The sequence below is a fragment of the Furipterus horrens genome, unplaced genomic scaffold, assembly GCF_987537825.1.
Source record: "Furipterus horrens unplaced genomic scaffold, mFurHor1.1.pri manual_scaffold_9, whole genome shotgun sequence".
NCBI lineage: Eukaryota > Metazoa > Chordata > Mammalia > Chiroptera > Furipteridae > Furipterus > Furipterus horrens.
Window position 1 is genome coordinate 95,822,418 of NW_028327179.1, and position 17,214 is coordinate 95,839,631.

At 47.4% G+C, this 17,214-nt stretch overlaps 1 long non-coding RNA gene across 1 annotated transcript; it reads left to right on the top strand.

The window, feature by feature from the left end:
* The first annotated feature begins 13,540 nt into the window (after positions 1 to 13,540).
* Positions 13,541 to 16,144, top strand: LOC150002257 (uncharacterized). The gene is made up of 3 exons (XR_016513151.1): positions 13,541 to 13,870; positions 13,985 to 14,432; positions 15,979 to 16,144. It is a non-coding gene; the product is annotated as an uncharacterized LOC150002257 (long non-coding RNA).
* Positions 16,145 to 17,214: the final 1,070 nt, after the last annotated feature.

Consider the following 17,214-nt stretch of genomic DNA (forward strand, 5'->3'; position numbering starts at 1 on the left):
TCCAGGCTAGGCGGTCGTCTGCTTGAACTTCCCATGTGTTGAGATTGATGGAGCATTGTGTCATGTCCTTTTTGCAGATGTCTTTGAACCGCAGTTTTGGGCGCCCTCTCATCCTCTTGCCTTCTGCTAGCTCGCCGTAGAGGAGGTCTTTGGGGATACGGCCTGCATCCATTCTTTTGACATGGCCGAGCCACCTGAGGCGTCTCTCACTAAGAACTGCATGCGAACTGCTCATATTGGCTCGCTTCAGCACCTCGGTGTTGGGAACCTTATCCTGCCAGGTGACATGCAGGACGCGTCGCAGGCACCTCATGTGGAAGCTGTTGAGTTTCCTTTCATGCCTTGCGTAGGTGGTCCACGTCTCGCTGCCATAGAGGAGAGTGCTGAGTACGCAGGCTTGGTAGATGCGCAGTCTGGTTTTCTCAGTGAGGCTGGAATTGTTCCACGCTCGCCGGTTCAGTCTGGCCATAACTGTGGCTGCCCTGGCGATTCTCCGGTTGACCTCCAAGTCGACTGACAGAGAGCTCGAGATGGTGGACCCGAGGTAAGTGAAGTCGTTGACAACCTCCAGGGTGTATCCGTCGATGGTGATGCATGGGGGAGTCCCCGTGCCTTGAGCCATAACGTTCGTCTTCGTCAGGCTGATGGCTAGTCCGAACTCCTTGCATGCGTGGGAAAGGCAAGTGACTAGCTGCTGGAGTCCCTCTTCAGAGTGTGATGTCAAAGCTGCGTCGTCGGCGAAGAGCATCTCACGGATGAGCACCTCTTTGACTTTGGTCTTGGCTCGTAGACGGGCCAGGTTGTAGAGCTTGCCATCGGATCTGGTGTGAATGAAGACACCCTCGCTGCAGTCCTTAAAGGCGTATTGGAGGAGCATGGAGAAGAAGATTCCGAACAGTCTACTCTCTCTAAAAATAAATAAATAACATATTTTAAAAAAAGAAAATAAAGAAACAAAAGAGAAGAAAACATGAAGAGGAGGAGAGTAGGACAAAGTAGAAGGTAAAGGCAGAGGAATAAATGGTGATGATGTTTTATAGACTGGTACACTTGAAACCTATATAATTTTATTAACCAATGTCACCCCAGTAAATTCAATAAAGAGGAAAAAAAGAAAACGCGGTAAAAATTAACCATTCATTAACTAAGGAGCAATGATGGAGGCACTCATGTATCTCAGCTTGCCTTGCTCAACACTAGCCCCCATACGAACACACACTAAGCCAGGCTGTATAGTTTGGAAAACACAATGTCCCATTTAACTGACGTACAGGATCACGTGTACAGACAATAGGCTCCACTGGAGATGCTGACGTCACAGGACGACCCGCCTCACGGGAGGCAGCCGTGAGGTCTGGCTCCCTGAGCTGCTGCAGGTCTAGCTTCCTTGCCCTGCCCACGGCTGCCCTCATGCCCAGCTCTGCCATGGGCACCACACTCCGCTGCTGGGTGGTCCTCTGGCTCCTGCGGGCAGGTGAGTTCTGGGCCGACGATGGGCATCATTGGGCTTTGTCTGTAGCTCCTTAGCCGCGCCCCAAACATGTGCTGGACCTCCATGTGGCCCCAAGACTTTCTAAAAAGTATTGACATTTTTATAAAATAATTGCATTATGGGCCAAAAAGCAAAATTCATGTGAATTTTTAAATGCAATGCAGGAACTGTCAAAGCTCTTGGCGCTCGCTTTGGGTTGCTTCATGGGAAGCTGCGAACTTCCTCTGCCCTTGGGACTCTGTCTCATGCCATCTCTTCTCCTCTGAGGTCCCACGAAGGCCGTCACCCAACACCCGAGACACCTGGTCATGGCGAAGGGACAGGAGGCAACGCTGACATGCAGCCCCGTGAAAGGCCACACCTATGTCTACTGGTATCAGCAGCTCCAGGGGGAAGGGCTGAAGTTCATGGTTTACCTGCGGAGAGAACAAGTCTTGGACAAGTCAGGAATGCCAACAGAACGCTTTTCTGCCCAATTCCCCAAAGAGGGGCCCAGCCTCTTTAAGGTCCAGGCTGCAGAGCCCAGCGACTCCGCCGCGTATTTCTGTGCCAGCTCCACGTCCACACCAATGCAGAGTCACATCCTCCCAGGGCACAAACATCCTCCAGGGCCCACCCCAATGCCGCGGCAGCAGCCGGGGCAGAGGGCAGGGCCACAGCTGGGGAAGGGGGCGTGGTGCCTGGTTAGTGAACAAATCAGCCGTGAGGCGTTTTGCAGAGCAAGGACAGGAATGGGGTGAGGGGGTGCAGAGCTGTAGGAACAGCATGGAACCTCTCAACCGGTGCTCACCAGCTAACACTGTCACCTGCAATAGGTGACATGATTGGTCGGGTTAAATACTTATTGGCTAACAGTTCTCCTTTCTTCATATTCTATGTCAAGTTCTCCATTGCATGCTTTAAATATAGAATTTTCTTGAAAAGACAGGATAGTCAAGCAAAGGAAATGTTTTCATTTTTAGTATGAGAAAATATGGTCCCAGGAGTTTGTGTCTTTCTCAAACTTGGGGGAGAGAGAGAGAGAGACAGAGAGAGACAGAGAGAGAGAGAGAGAATATAAACCTGTAAACTGAGATCTGTTACTCAAAGGTTGTGCTTTGTATACCAGGCAGTACAGCCTCTTATTCTTTCTGGAATAATCCTGGTTCGTTGCCTTGTGCCTGAGCAGCCATAGGACACCCCAGAGTGGGTGAAAATAGAGTTGGGTAAATGTGTCTGAAATTTAGGAGACAGTCTGGCCCCGGAATATTGCTCATTAGAAACATATCCTCTCAACTTTTTGTTATCTCATTGAATACTTTTTTAATCGGACCACTCAACAAATGTTGGGTGCCTAGAAGCAGCGTTTCTTCCCGTTTGCGTGGGTGAAACAGTTTCAGAAAATCAAAAGGCAGCTGAATGCAAAGGCATTTCAAGTGCATAGTACCGAGGACGACCACCCTCACCAGGATGGGGTATAAACCACGCTGCTCTGCCAGTTTCCTGCCTTTTGACTTTCTGAAATTATTAGCACACGCTGTGGTCCCTCCCCTTCCTGCCCTGGAGGAGCAGGTGGATGCAGATGAACTGCCAGGGGGCTGAGGAGGGTTAGAGAGACCCCAGGAGAAGAGCCCGCCTACCCCATCCCCCCCGGAGTCAGACCCCAGCAGAACTGGAGGGAGGAGGATCAAAGTGAGCTCCAGTTAAAGGGCCAGGCATGAGATTTAAAGAGATGGTTGTCTGAATATTGAGCTTTTGAGGGAGGAAAAAAAAAAAAGTCAAAAGGAAAAGAAGAAGGGTCCTCTGGCCACAGGGTAGTGAATGAAAAAAGGAGGAAATAGGGGAATTTTTAGAGTCCCACAAAACAAAAGAGAATCATGAAATAAGAGGACTTACAACCTGCCCTCACCCCAACACCACCATAAAAACAAAACACGGAAGCATCTGGACTTTGCTGGGACAGTGGGAAAGGATCCCATTAAGCTGTGTGTATTGTAAACACCCCAACATCATGGAAATGAACGAGAGGAACCTAAAGTCCATAAGACAGAGGAAAATACCACCTTCCCCTCTCTCCCCTCAAGAAACAGTCATGTGTCAAAAGAAAAAGTTAAGGCTATACTTCCAACAAGTATATTCAAGCAAGCAGTTGATGAGAAGATAACCAGCCTAAACCAGAGGCTCAAGAATTATGAACAGAAATGGCAAAAATGGGGAAACAAAAAATTTTTTTTTATTAAACTCAGGAAAGAAATCAAAGCAAAAGACAGATTTATCTAAGAAATGAGGACTATATTAAAAGATACCCACAGAATGCTCAGATGGAAGTCTCATTCCTGGACTAAAGAAAAGCAGGGGAACAGCTAAGAGACTAAAAACGGCAAACGAAAAGCCGGCCAGGGAGAAGATTCTCGAACGACACGGGGCCTTGGTGTGAATGCAGGATGGATCTGAGCAGAGCGGTTCCACGTTCTTCTGTGGCCCGAGTGTCTACAGGCTGCTGCCGTGACCTAACCTTACTTTCACCAGGAAGGTGAGAGCCCGTGGGCCAATCGGAGTGAGAGTCAGAGGGGCAGCACCCACTCAGGCCAGAGGGAGGCACAAGGCGATGGGGTGCGAGTGATTCAGGTCTCCACGCTCCCTCTCATCATCTGCAAAATTAGGGAGCCCGTCCTGAATATTCCCAGCGTCCCTTCCCGCTATCCATTCTAGCCTCTGGCAAATTCTGCACACACAGCCAGGGCCTCTCCAGAGTGACGTTTCTTGCCTGTTTGCCTTCCTGCAAGTGCTTGTGGGGACCCCCTCCTTACTATGGGCAACCAGGTGCTCTGCTGTGTGGCCCTTTGTCTCCTGGGAGCAGGTGAGCCCTGGGTTCAGGGAGCCAGTTCCTGTCCGGAGGGTGCCAGGCTCCAGATCTAAGCAGCAGAGGGGCACACTTTTGGGCTGTGTTTCCAGAACCTTCCTCTTTCTTCCATAGGCACAGTGGGCGGTGGAGTCATGCAGACCCAAAAATACCTGCTCAGAGAGGAAGGACAACGAGATGTGACCCTGGAATGTGAGCAGGACTTTAATCATGACTCCATGTACTGGTATCGACAGGACCCAGGGCAAGGGCTGCGACTGATCTACTTCTCACAAGTTGAAAAGGATGTTCAGAAAGGAGACTTGGCGGAAGGCTACCAGGCCTCTCGGGAGAAGAAGGCCTTCTTTCCTCTCTCTGTGACATTGACCTGGAAGAACCAGACAGCTCTGTATTTCTGTGCCAGCAGCTTAGACACAGTGGAGCGCAGCCACCTCCTCTCTGCACATAAATGGGTCCCAAGTCCTGCTTGCCCACCAGATGGCAGAGCTTTTCTGTGCTCCGTACCCAGCCTGGCCCGCTTGGTTTCTTCCACCTCAACCAGCCACTCCTTGCTGTGTGGAATGGCATGATACCACAGCGATCCACTACCTATCTGTCTACCTATCTACCTACCATCTACCTCTCTGTATTAGAGGAAGAAAGAGAGACAGAGAGGTCAATTTTACCTACCAACTTTTTTTTTCTATTTTACCAAACATGGGAAAACAAAAAAGGAACAGAAAAATGATTCCTTCCTCCAGGAAAATAATAAAGCCTAGTGGGGAGAGAAATGTGAAGAAGACAAATACTATCGCCGAATGTCATGTGTCATGCGCTTCAATCGGAGGCGTCAGCCGAGGATGGGAAGTAGCTTGGCCACTTCTGTCTGGTGACACCAGGAAGGGCTGTGAAGAGGAGGCCACGTGTGAGATCAAACTCAGGTGATGAGCAGGGTTTGCCCGGATGGACAAGCCCAGGCAGAGGGATCCAGGCCTTGGCTGCTATGGCAGGAGAGAGCGATGAGATGCCCTTGGGATAAAGATGATTGTCACCACCCTCAGAGTATGGCAATAGGGGAAAACTGGAAGAACGCATGAAGTGACGTTATTGGCACAATGGAGTCTGGGTCCAGTGGCTTTTCTTCGGGTACCTGCATAGAGCTACCTACTAGACTCCTATGAATGCACCCTTGGCACTTAGAAGAAGAGTCAGGCTCTAGGGAAATATTTGCATGACGAATCAGCAGAGGGGTGGTCAGTATTATTTTGAAGTAGTCTTCATGGTCTCTGCGTATTTTCTCCTTTTCTGGTCTGCCACATGCATATGGAATTAAAAGGCAGGTGGTGTTGATTCTTGGCACTGCATTTGTTTACAAGTATTTGTTTGGTCACATAATTCTGTTTCTAGAAATGAATGACAGGCTGTCGTATTCAGACGAACCCTCCCACTACATATATGCAACTAAACATACTGGACTGGATATATTTTAAAATCCTCTTGGAAGTATTTATGGACCCCAGTCTGCTCTGCATGGCCTTGTGTTTCCTGGGACCAGCAGTTGCTGGAAAAGTGTAGGGAGTCCCTGACCATAACACACAAGCCTTGGCTCCACACATTTTATCTTGATTCCTTCCTGAATTCTGGGTCAGCTTTGGCTTTCTTCCCCCACGTATTCTGTGCAGGTTGGGCCCCCACGGAGACTGATGTACTGAGCTGCAGAGGTGGGAGGAACAGCAGCCCCTGAACAGGATTTGAACTTGGAAGTGTGTTCTCATGGGCACTCCAAGCTGTCACTGCAATGAATGTTCTCTAACAATGGTTAACAAACAAACAAACAAGCACATTGAGACTGGGATGGATCTAAGTCGTTTTACTTCGTTTGTCCCGGCCATGTTCACAGACACCCCCAGATCGTTGGTTTCCGGGGCCAGCTGGTGTAGTCAGGGACTTTTGTGGCAGTGGAGGACCCAGCCCCAAAGATCTCTGCTCCCTGTGTGCAAGCCATACCCCAGAGTGGAAGCCAGGTATTTGCACGGCCAACAAACAAACAAACAAAAAACAGTAACAACAACAAAACACTGCCAGGACTTAACGCTAGTTACTCCGAGGCTGTGCTACAGAAGAAGTGGCCGTCAGGCCGTGTACTGCACAAACCTACACTCCTTTCCTTATGTAAGTCTAAAAACTCGTTTCAGCCCCTTCAAGGCTCTAGACCTCAGTATATCTTCTATAAAATTAGGAGTCAGATTAGAACTTTCCAAGGCCCGTTCCAGCAGCGAGAGTATGGCTCGCTGATAGGGGGAAAGGGCAATGCGCCCTGCGTCATTGGCACGGATCGCCACAGGGGGGCAGAAGAGAGCACCCTTGGGATTCGGCACCCGTCCTCCATCCGAGGGGAAGCGTGCAGAGCTGATCGCAGCTCTCTGGAGACCGGAGTGGTGTGAGGCCAGCACCCGAAGATGCTAGGGCTGCTGCTTCTGCTTCTCCTGGGGCCCAGTAGGAGCCTTATTATCTGAGTGGTCTGGGCGAGTGTGCGTGTGTTGGCAGGAGTGAAGGGGTGGCCGGAGGTGGTGGGGTTTTTATGCTGATGGCAATGAGAGAGGTAAAGCGAGACATCGCCAGCTGGGGCAGCTGGGGGCTTATGATCCCCGGGAGTCTGATGGGAAGATTTCACAAGACAAACAGAACTCTGGGAGCTGGAGGAAAAGTTGGGGGCAGGGGGTGAGGCCGTGAGTTTCCTACCTGTGACCCCTCTGCTCCTGCAGGCTCTGGGCTCGGTGCTCTCGTCTCTCAGCACCCACGCAGGGTCATCTGTCCCACTGGGACCCCCGTGAAGATCCAGTGCCACTCAGTGGACTTGCAGGCCACAACTGTGTTTTGGTACCAGCAGTTCCCGAATCAGGGCCTCACACTGATGGCGGTTTCAAATGTGGGCTCCTCCACCACGTACGAAACAGATTTTACCAAGGACAAGTTTCCCATCAGCCATCCCAAGCTCACATTCTCGGATCTGACGGTGGCGAGTGCGAGTCCTGCAGACAGCAGCCTCTACTTCTGCGCTGCTAGTGACACAGCGCTGGGCGGGGACCAGACGCCCAGGCAAGAACCTCTGCCCCCTCCTCCCTCCCGCCCACCCAGCCCTGGAGCCCTGTGGAAGGAGGTGCGGAGGGAGAAAAACCACAGCTCCCCTGATGGGGCCACCTGTGTGTGGAGAGAGAGGAGAGGGAGAGAGAATGAATCCGATTGTGGGACTGGAGCTGGGCCTGTAACATGGCCAGTGAACGTGAAAAGATTCTTGGGCTGAAAATGATAAAACCTCGATTTTTTTCCCCTGATTCTGCCATACATCAATCATATGTTCTTGGATAGATCTGCACATAATCCCCTTGGTAGATCTCAAAACGCTTCTATGAAACGCTTGTATCTTCTATAACCTTGGCATTGAGCTCTCCAAGACCATTCAGCACCATCTGGTCACCATCCCAGGCGGGGAAGATGGGGAGTCATAAGCCAGCCAAGCGGAGGTATTCGCTCAGGAACTTGACAATGTGCCAGATATACAGTCTTGATGGAAGGTGTTGGCCACTCTGGCTCTTGAGAAAGGTGTGAAGGGGGAGGGGAGGCTGACAGAGTGGATTAGAAAGACTTCAGGCAACGTGGCTTGTCTACAGAACTAGAAGGTTCTATCAGAAACCAGAAGGTAGTAAGTGGAGCAGTGAGTGTAAGCCTCTCAGGAAAGTTCTTCCCTAGGGAAAACCAAAAAATTACATGAACCACAAATCTGGTATGATCCCATAAAAAATAAGCAACAATAGTGACATATATATTTAATAGAAGGGACAGCTCTGACCAGTGAACAGTTGAGATAATTAACTTCACCGGGGATGAGTAAAATGTGAACTAAGGCCCAGTGATATATCAGTTTAACCCCTAAATATCAGGGCAACAGCTAACCCTGATAAAATTATGTAAAGCACAATGTACTTCTGATAGAGCTAAAAACAACTAAATCAAGCACATAATTTTCACAGCTACAAATACACTCAATAAAATTACATTCAAAGGAAAACAAGGAACAGCTGTTGCTGAGCTCGCGTTTACCAGCTCGTGGCTGCTGATCGTACCCATCTTTCCCAACTCCGATTTCAGCAACATCGTGTTGGTGGCTTGCCAACAAGCGGCCACAGTGGTGATATTTGCATCACGGTAAACAACACACACAACAAAACAAGGCTTGTTTTATTCCCTCCGGAGAGCGGGTTGCCACACATTTACCAGCACACACTGGCGAGGAATGATGATGGCCCAAACTCAGGATGGTGCTTAATTTGAGACTTGGATGGGGAGTGGCAGGAGATGGGACAGAGGGAACCGCCAAGATGGGTGTAAGTATTGTCAAGGTCCACCTTGCGTGTTGTGTTGGACAAGGTCGGCGGGGGCGGGGTGGGGTGGGTATTGTTTCACAAGTACCTACTACATTTTTAAATACATAATAACCGTGTGTCAACAAGAACGCGGTGTGTTATAAACCAAGGGTTAAGATTAGTGCTAATGAGATTCACAAGGAGAGAAGAAACTACCTGAAAGGATTCAAGTTTGTGAAAGATTAGGATGCAGAGCGTTGTGAACTGAGAATCAGGGAGCAGAAACTTAGAACCACATGTGCAAGTGCAGGCGTAGAAATGAGACTTTGCCCCCAGACAAAAGGTGAACTGAATGAATAAGATGGGGGCAAATTCAGACACAGACACGCTGCCATGTTATATCTATGTAATGAACATGTCTATATTATATTCCTGGTGATGAAACACCCCACCTGGTTTCCGTCACCTCACCCCAGCCTGCTCTCATTGCCACTGAAACCAGGGTCCCATTTTCATTGTAGTCCCCTCCTCTGTTGGCATGTTCAGCCGAGAGAGAGACCAAGAGCGTTTTAGGTCCTGGCATGAACCATGCAGTGATAACGCACCCATCTCAGCCATTAATGTCCCTCCTCTGCATTAAGCTGAAGAGCACAGTGTTCCAATACCAGCGTGGGTGGGTGCTGTGTCCCAACCTGCCTTTTCTAATCCAGCTGACTGTTCGAGACATGGCCCGCTGTGCACACGTGTTATCTTAGGGGAAGGTACCGATCAGCACCGAATATGATCCAGTCCAAATGTGTGTTCTGTCCTCCTTGGGCTAGGACCACCAAAATAATACCCTACTTTTCCTCCAAATTTTTCATGACATAAACAAGCAATTCTTTTGAAGTGTAGCACTTTCTTTTTGTGTTCTGGATTTCTATTCTACTCAGTAGGCCAGGTTGTATTTGAAACCGAGTTAACCTTTAAGAGCCAGTGACGGATGGAGTAAGAGATAGACTCTTATTTCTCTCTCTCTCTCTGCCTAACACACACACACACACACACACACACACACACACATACACACACACACACACACTCAACAGAGCCACATCCTAACCATGAGCTGGTGTTAATTAAGTGGGACGGCAGATAATGGACCCACGGGCATGGTTGGAAGATCCAGTGCAAAATTGTTCAGGCAGGAAGGATACTGAGAGATTCATTGAATGGGAAGATGCAGTCACAAGGCAGGAGCAGTGAGTGAGGAAGGGGGCGAGTACAGGAGAGATGGGAGACAGGTAGGCAGACATCAGACATTAGGCCATTCATGACCTTATCCATCAAAGTATATAATGTGGAATTTTAACATAAAATTTCATAGGAGTCACTGAGTTTTTTCACAGACTTCTTAAGAGCAAAACTGACCGGAAGTTACAGAGACTTCTCATGCATACCCTTTGCCCTGACACTGAGGTTTTAAGCATTTGGCTTCTGCAGTAATTAGATTAGTGTGTGTTGTTTTGTGTGGGGTGTGTGTGTGTGTGTGTGCGTGCATGCATGTATTTCAATCATCCTTGCTACAGTGCAAAAAATAAGGAGCAGCGTGGAAAGAGCTCATGTAGAGAAAAGAACTCGCTCATCCAGGTGTACGGGCAGGTGACCGTGTAGCTAGGATGATGATAATAAATTTAAAAGATGTGTAGGAAGTAAAATCAAAGGACTGACAGGCACAGAGGCGGTCAGTGGGAAGGGCTGGGGATGATGACCACAGCTGGAGCGGTCAGGGGGACCCAGGGGGAGGAAGGGCATGACTTACTTGAGGCTGGGGTGCCTCTGGGACAGAATCTGATTGGAAATAGCAGGAAGCAGTCATTGTACAAGCTATGGACTCAGAAAGTGGAGCGGGATGGGAGGTAAAAATTCGGGACATTTAGCATTCTTGGAAAAAATGAAAGTGCATAGGACCCCTGGCTGCTAGAATATACACAGAAAAGAGCAGAAGACTTAAGAGAGGGATTTAAGGGGCCCACTCACCTTGAATGGTGGCTAGAAGAGGTTGAAAAAGCAAATCAATACGAGATTAATAACTGAATAATCGTGTAATTATTAGTAATAATTCTATGCATACACCATTACCACACCAAGGACTGTGTGTTTCCTAATGCTGCTCTGACACCCAAGGTAGCTGACCGCTGTCGCACAGCGCAGGACAGGCTACCTACCCTCCATTTAACAACTCGGGGAAGGTGAAGGCAGTAAGGATCAGAGAGCATCGGATGAATTTGCTCCTTTGACCACTAGGGGATGATGTGGGACTTTCTGTAAAATACCTCTGGTGCCGCAGGAGTGGGTGCAGATCTTCCTTCACTTGAATTTTTAGATACCTCAGGTACCTCAGGTGAGATACATTACGTACTGGCTGGAGAATGACGTACAGGTACCCTGGGGTGCTAATTAGTCCTTGAAATAGCAGGATCTGACCTTACACTTTGTAACCGCCCCCCACAGCATTTACCACATATCTGTACCTGTGCATACCTGGTGAATAAATAAACAAATGCCCCCATCCTTTCTATTCAACATTGTGCTGAATTTCTTGCCCGTGGAACAAGGAAAAAAGGGCGAGAAGAGAAAGGAAGGGCAATAAAGGGATTGTTGACAGATGACAAGTTTAGAAGCCCCAAAGGAATCTAAGGAAGCATTTCATTATCAATAACAAAATTTAGTAAGTTTACTGAATTTAACACAAGTGTCAGTCATTTTCATTTCCTTATACTAGCTGTATACTGTTAAGAGATATATTTTTAAAAGAGAGAGACCATTAGAATATAAATAGTAGCATAAAATATAAAATGTAAAAGCTAAGAACAAATCTATTAGAAGATAAGCAATACCTTAATGCAGAAAATTCTTTAAACTTTAGAGAAAGACACTTTAAGTCTGAAATAAGTGGAGATATATACCATGAAAATGAATAAGTAAATCCACTATCAAAATTATTCCAGTTTCTAAATATCATCTATGTATTCAATGCAGCACTAACCAAAGTCACAAAAGATGCCTTTTAAAAAAAATGAAATTTGACAAAAGTAATCTGATATTTAAGTGAAAAAGAGGAACAAGAATAGGAAAATATATTAAGAAGAACAAAGCGAGGTGACTTGCCCTACCAATCATCAAATTATTTCATAAGTTAGGAAAATGAAAAAGGCATAAATAAATAGACAGGTGGAACATAATAGTAAGAGTATAAATATGCCCGTGCATACATAGGAATGTACTATATGACAGTGCCATCACCACAGAGAGATGATGTGATATACAAATTATTCTGGAACAAGTGGTTATTTACAGAAGAAAGATGAATTTATACCCCTCCTCAGAGCATAAGCAAGAATAAATTCTAAATGAGTCACATGCTTGAATGCAAAATTCAGAATGGTCACTGTTTTGGGAAATAATATGGGAGGCTATCGTTAGGAACTTGAGCGATGGGAGCATTTCTTAAAGAATTAAGAAGTGCATGCCCCCCAATGATAAACTCTACCAAGTTAAGAAATTCAACAAGAACAACAACAACAAATCACAGAGGGAGTGAAGCATGAGCCCGGGATTGGAAAGCTATGAACAGCAGAGGGAACTAGGTTTGACCCCGGTTTGTTATCCAGAATCTGTAAAGAACTGTTACAAATAAGCAATAGCTAATGACCAAAAAGAATCTGGGCCGAGGCAGTTTACAGAAAACACTAGTGGCCTATAAATATTAAAAATACGTTTGACCTCCTTAGCTGTCTGAAAAATGCAGACTAAAACTGCAGTGAGATACAGTTTTAACCTAATTGACTGGAAAAAATAAAAAATGCGTTAAACCCAAATGGAGTCTTAAATGAGGAGCGTGTGAAAACACTCATACATTGTTGACAGGACTGGTTATTTGGCTTGATTAGTTTGGAAAGCACTTTGTCATGTTATGCAAAGCTGACAATGTGACCCCAAGGCTGTCTTTACATTCCCAGGGATAGAGAAAACCTTGCATTTAGGTATGCAGAGAAATGTACAAAAACGCAGCCCTGTTTGTAGAAGCATAAACACGTAGAAAAAAACAACAGCGTGCACCAATTCAAGAGTGGATGATAAATTCCAGTGACTGAATAGAATGGAAAGCTATATATTACTAAAATTAATTAGCAAAAATTATATGCATCAATATTTTAAGTTCACATATCATTGAATGAAAAATAAACGTGTCACAGAAAAAAGTGAACAGAATGATCCCCCTTAGATAAATTTCAAAGACGTACCACATTAAATATTATATAATTCACAGATTTTTACATAAATGCTAAAGCCTGTAATGAAAAACAAGTGAATTAAAATATAAACTGGAAATAGTGAAGAAAGAACAATGAAATCTAGAAGAATAACGTAGAGGCTTAAAAATTCTCAGCAATAATCTATTTCCTAAGCTAATTGGTTCAGGAAAGAGTACTCGTCTTATTGTTTTCCTAGATGCATTGCATATTTGTCATAAATATTGCTTTGTATATTCAGCATTTAATCTTTTAATCCTCACCCAAGGATACGTGTATTGATTTTAGAGCGGGAGAAGGAAGGAGAGAGAGAAAGAAATTATGATCAATTGCCTCCCGCACGCGCCCTGACAGGGAGATAGAACCCACAGCCTAGGTATGTGCCCTAACCGGGAATCAAACCCGCAACCTTTTGGTGTAGGGGATGATGCTCCAATCAGCTGAGCCACCCTGACAGGGCTCAGCATTTGATTTTGTAACGTCAGAAGCTGCTGCATGGTTTTACACACACAGCAAAAGCTGTGATTGATCTACACTGAGCTGTGTCGCTCGTCGTTTGAGGTGGAAAGAAGGGGAGGGGAGGAAAACCGACAGGTTAAACAAGCAAATAAATAAACAATGCGAAAGAGATTTTATGTCAAAAACAGTGAAAGAACAGGGTCAGGGAAAAAGAAGACAAAAGCAGTTTGAAATGCACACCAGTGAAGTCACACCTGCTGCCCTGCCTCCCACTTCCTGTGTCTTCCTCTCCTGTGCTTGGGGACTGTGAAGCCTAGGGACGTGACCGTGCCACCAGGAGGTTGCTGACGAGGGACGGCCACCCGCCGCTGCTCTTTTCCTGAGCCAGCCATGGGCCTGAAACTTCTCTGCTGTGTGGCCCTTTGGGTCTGGGGAGCAGGTGGGTTCCCGCCGTGACCTTGCGGATGGATTCCAGGGTCGGAGCTTCCTCCGGGGCCTGCATTATTGAGCTGCCTCCTGGGCTTTTCTCCGCTTTCTGTGTCTTCCTCCACAGGCTCCATGGACACCGAGGTCACCCAGAGTCCCAGGCACCTGGTCAGAGGAAAAGAACAGACAGCGAAGATGAAGTGCATCCCCAAAAAAGGACATAGCTATGTTTATTGGTATCGTCAGAAGCTGGAAGAAGAGCTCAAGTTTTTGGTCTACTTACAGAATGAACAAATTGTTGAGAAAACAGAAGAGGTGAAGGAGCGATTTTCAATTCAATGTCCCCAACCCTCACCCTGCAGCCTGGAAATCCAGCGCACGGGGCCCGGGGACTCAGCGGTGTATTTCTGTGCCAGCAGCCTGTACACAGCGTGGCAGTATCAGCTCCTCTTGGGGCACAAACTCGCAGGGAACCCGCTCAGGAAGCCCGCGGTGCATTGGGCGGTGGGAGTGAGCAGAAACCCAACCTGAAAGAGCGTACGCCAGAAGGAAAAACTTCCCAATGGCAACTCGAGGTGAGCAGGGAGGGATGTTTCACGCAGCTGGCGGGGACAGAAAGGGGGGGCAAGAGACCGCGTGAGGGGGCTCGGATTCCCCAGTTTCCAGGATGTCTGGCAAAGGAAAGACCAAAGAAACCTTTTTATTTTCTTCTTTCATGAGCATGACAGATTTCCAACGATCTTTAAAAAAATTGGTAATGCTGTGGTCTTCACCTGGCAAAGCCGTGCCTTCAGGAATAAGGATAATGGGCAGGTTAAGTGTCTCTCATTTGGGCCCTGGACATCTGCCCAGCACATTCCCTGGAACCAGACCCAGAGCTGCCTTAAGGGATTCGTGATGTGCTCATAGAAACTTGGCAGAAGCTCAGCAGCTCCCTCCCTCGGAATGCCACGGTCACGCAGCTTTTATTCATTCATTCATTCATTCATTCATTTTTTCATGCAACTTTTAACGGCAACATAACATACATGCAATAAGATGTGCCCGTTTTACATACGTATTTCAATATATTTTGACACATTTTTACAACCATGTAATCAGCCTAGCAATCAAGATACAGAGTCTTTCCCTCTCCCCAGAAAGTTTAGTACCTGTGACTGAGTCCGTAATAGGAACCAGAGGTCTTTGCATACATTGCAGTTGATATGAAAGTCGTAGGCACCTTCTTATCACAGCACACGGAGTAAATATCATTTCCTCTCATCGCGACTTTGAAATCATGGCAGTTTTCAGATTCACCAGGTTATAGTTTCTTTAACGGAATTTTGAAGACAAGCACATATTCATATACCATAACTTTCTTTGAAAATATTTCAACAACGACATTGCACAATAATTGTTTTCCTTTGTAATACGATGTAGCCTACATTACGGGTTTACAATAGTCTGAGAAGGGGCTCTGAGCATTTACCAGGTTGCCAGAGAGGGTCATGGCAACAACAGAGGTATGAGCCCCTGAATGAGGCATGAGACCCCCAGCTCTGTGGCTGCGATGGGGAAACCCGAAGCCTTGACCCAATGGGACCATCTTGTCAGAAAGCTTCTTTCTCAGAGTTCCACACACACTTCTGCACTTGCTAATGATCCTTAGTCTAAATCATTACATCTCTCTCTCTCTCTCTCTCTCTCTCTCTCTCTCTCTCTCTCTCTCTCTCCTTTCTGCCAGGAGGGGGCAGCAACCGTTCAACAGTTTCAAAGCCAACAGATTCCAACCACCGGTTTCATCATGAAAATGTCTTGCCTCTCAGACCATCTCGGACCAAAAGATAAAACAAATATTTCTCTACCAAAATAATGAATTCACACTCATATACATTTCAACTTGATGCTGGGAAATGATATTTAATTAGCTGTAATCCTATGTCAGTAAATGTCTCGTGTTCTTGACACAATGTTAACTTCCTAAACCCTGTCCAACAGAATACAAGGTCCAGAAAATAATAGCAAACAGGAATCAGGTGCCTCTTCTGTGTTAAGAACTGCTCTAAATTTCGTATTTGTATAATGTTCACAACATTAATATGTGTTTTGAAGCAGACACTCATTATACCCATTCCACAGGTGAGAAAATCAAGGCAAATGGAGAGGAAGAGACTTGCTCAAGGTGACACGGGTGCTAAATGGCAGGGCCAGGACTCAAACCCAGGCGGTTTCCAAGTCCCGGCTCTAATCCACCGCCACCAGGGGAGGGTGGGCTGAGGGCCCCTTGCTATTGCTGAAATTGCTGGAGCAGCCTCTACGCCAGCTCTGCTGCATCAGTTCTGATAATTGCAGAGGTCGGAAAGAATCGGCCTTACTTTATAACACCAGGACATCTGAGCCTCCTGTGTTTGGAGCGTCCCTACTTAACCGCATTGGTGGGAAACAGCAGTTGATGGACCAGCCATAGACTGACAGTTGTAGGTATTTCTCTTCCTAGTGCACACGCACGTGGCATTCTGAGTGTGACTGTGACCAGGACGTGAGGATTTCGTGTTCTCGCCACAGCGCACGTGTCCATGTGGAATGGACATAAAGAGCTCTGTTAGAAGAGGAGTGACTTGATCTCTGAACCTTAATCTCGGCGTCTGCACAATCAGCTGCGACAGGCACTTTAGAGCAATGGCACATTCTGTGCGTTGAGCCAGGGGGAGCCCTAGATCCCAGCCTCTTCCTTCTGCCTCTCTCCCAGTCTGTGTCTGGAGCTTCACAAAGACCGTGTCCCTGCCATGGGCGGCTGGGCTCTCTGCTCCATGGCCCTCTGTCTCCTGGGAGCAGGTGAGTCCAACACCTAATCAGTACATTCCTGCCCTGGGTGTGCAGACCCCCACTGCAGCACCTCCTTTTTACAACGGCGTCAGGCTCCCCTCTGGGCCTTGCCCCCAGCCTTTGCACCCTTACCCCACAGGACCCTTGGGTGCTGATATCTACCAGACGCCTCCATTCCGCCTCGCTGGGGCCGGCCAGGATGTGACCCTGGAGTGTAAACAGAGTCTGAGGTACAACGCCATGTACTGGTACCGGCAGGACCCAGGACAGGGTCTGAGGCTGATTTATTACTCAACGGTGGAAAAAGATGTTCAGAGAGGAGACATCAGTGAGGGCTACAATGTCTCTCGAGAGCAGAAGGGGCTGTTTCCTCTCACTGTGAAGGTGGCCCACCCCAACCAAACGGCTCTGTACCTGTGCTCTGGTGGAGCACCACAGTGGGACACTGTCACCGTGCACCTGCGCACAAACCGGCGGCCGCCTGCAGCCCCCACTGTGGCCTCCGGTTTCATCTTTCAACTATGTCTCTCTGCTAAGTGTCCTTCCCTG